General features: G+C 47.6%; 1 long non-coding RNA gene and 1 other non-coding gene across 3 annotated transcripts in view; one reads left to right on the plus strand and one right to left on the minus strand.

The window, feature by feature from the left end:
- Positions 1 to 1,179, minus strand: part of LOC142986062 (small subunit ribosomal RNA) — a 1,902-nt gene extending 723 nt beyond the window's left edge. The window contains exon 1 of the ribosomal RNA XR_012960308.1: positions 1 to 1,179. This exon is cut by the window's left edge and continues 723 nt beyond it. This is a non-coding gene — a ribosomal RNA (small subunit ribosomal RNA).
- LOC142985801 (uncharacterized) overlaps positions 1 to 2,500 on the plus strand; it is a 113,860-nt gene that overhangs the window by 101,507 nt on the left and 9,853 nt on the right. The window lies entirely within an intron of this gene.

Below are 2,500 nucleotides of genomic sequence, written 5' to 3' on the forward strand. Positions count from 1 at the left end.
CCGGAGTCCAAAATCTTTGGTTTCCCGGAAGCTGCCCGCCGAGCCATTGTAGTAACGTCGGCGGATCGCTAGATGACATATTTACGGTTAGAACTAGGGCGGTATCTAATCGCCTTCGAACCTCTAACTTTCGTTCTTGATTGATGAAAACACCTTTGGCAAATGCTTTCGCTGATGTTCGTCTTGCGACGATCCAAGAATTTCACCTCTAACGTCGCAATACGAATGCCCCCAGTTATCCCTATTAATCATTACCTCGGAGTTCTGAAAACCAACAAAATAGAACCGAGATCATATTCTATTATTCCATGCACGAAATATTCAAGCAGCATTTTGAGCCCGCTTTGAGCACTCTAATTTGTTCAAAGTAAAATTGTCGGCCCACCTCGACACTCACCGAAGAGCACCGCGATAGGATTTTGATATTGAACCGGCGTATTACCGCCGGCTCACCGACGATATGCTCCGCAGACGTGTCAGTATCACCGCGGATGCGGTGCACCGACAGCGCGGCGCACAAATGCAACTACGAGCTTTTTAACCGCAACAATTTTAGTATACGCTATTGGAGCTGGAATTACCGCGGCTGCTGGCACCAGACTTGCCCTCCAATTGTTCCTCGTTAAAATATTTAAAGTGTACTCATTCCGATTACGAGGCCTCGTAAGAGTCCCGTATCGTTATTTTTCGTCACTACCTCCCCGTGCCGGGAGTGGGTAATTTGCGCGCCTGCTGCCTTCCTTGGATGTGGTAGCCGTTTCTCAGGCTCCCTCTCCGGAATCGAACCCTGATTCCCCGTTACCCGTGACAACCATGGTAGTCGCAGAAACTACCATCGAAAGTTGATAAGGCAGACATTTGAAAGATGCGTCGCCGGTACTGGACCATGCGATCGGCAAAAGTTATCCAGATTCATCAAAATTAACGACTTCAGACGCGGGGCCCTCCGTCGATTGGTTTTGATCTAATAAAAGCACTCATCCCATCACTGGTCAGAGTTCTGATTGCATGTATTAGCTCTAGAATTACCACAGTTATCCAAGTAACTGAGTAAGATCTAAGGAACCAAAACTGATATATTGAGCCATTCGCGGTATCGCCTTAATACGGCTTGCACTGAGACATGCATGGCTTAATCTTTGAGACAAGCATATAACTACTGGCAGGATCAACCAGGGAGCTATCGAATAGAACACGCGCTCGTAGCGCGCACTCCGTCGATCCCGCGCGTCGACGATCCTAGATCACGCCGACGCGTTACGGGCGAGCTCTGTAAAACGTACACACAACACGCACATGTAAATAAATATATGTAGTGTTGTGCGCACATAGAGAGTTTGGGGTCGCCGACGGGCGAACGTTTGAAACGGTTGTATCTCAAACACGTCAAACGTCCGCTGCCCGCCTGCATTTTCAGGACACACTGACGTGGCCCCAATTGGGAACGTTCGTACCGAGACGCGTTCACATTTTATTTAAAAAAACGTTTAACACAATACGGATGTGAAACAATCACGATTCCGCCCGGTGTCTATAGAGTAATGCCTCGCTAGATAGAGGTGTAAGTATAATTTTTCTCGGGACCGCTTCGATTCTATACGGACTCGTGCATACACAACGGTCCGTCGGCCCACACAGTTAAAGAGATTCATCTATCTCTCTCGTTTTATCCGAGAGAATACGAGAGACGACGACGACGACGACGACGACGACGACGACGACGATAGTCGAGTCGTCCTGTCTGTCTGTAACGACGCGACTTTATTACATATATACATAGGTAGCAAAGTCTAGCGTCTCTTTCTCGTACTCTCTATTATCGAACAAACGAGAGTGATGATAAATATTTATGACAGAGCGACAACGAATAAGAACGCGTTGTCGCCCTAGCCTGCACAGCGGCGGCGCACGAACGAACGAACGAACGAACGAACAAACGAACGAACGAACGAACGAACGAATGCACACTCACGGACGGTACACGAACGAGAGTCGAGAGAGTGTTTTCTTATAGCAAAGATTTTATTCGTCGCGTCGAAAGCACTCCGCCGCGGTCAAGCACATACATCACTCTCTACTCGTGATAATCGTACAACTACTTCGTGTGTGCACATATGTTGCTGTGTAGAGTAGAAACACACATGACAACACTAGCACACAGTCCAATTCGTAGACGATTATAACACATATATATATGCACACCTTTTTTTTTTGATTTCTTTCGGGGTGCATATATATGTGTTTTTCGTGATGATGCGCGCCCGCCGCCCGTCAACAACACAGAGTCGAGTCGCCGAAGTGAGACACAAACAAACGACGGAGACTGACTCTATGTTGTGAAACAGCTCTATCTCGCGCTCGCACTCGCCGCCGATCGTCGTTTGTCGTGAAACAAATGACGATCGCACCGCTGTACACATATGTCAAATCGTAGAGTCTGTGTCGTCGGGTTTGCGCGTTTCGCCGTGTGTGTGTGTACATAATAATATACATATGTGTG

This window comes from Anticarsia gemmatalis, chromosome W, assembly GCF_050436995.1.
Source record: "Anticarsia gemmatalis isolate Benzon Research Colony breed Stoneville strain chromosome W, ilAntGemm2 primary, whole genome shotgun sequence".
NCBI lineage: Eukaryota > Metazoa > Arthropoda > Insecta > Lepidoptera > Erebidae > Anticarsia > Anticarsia gemmatalis.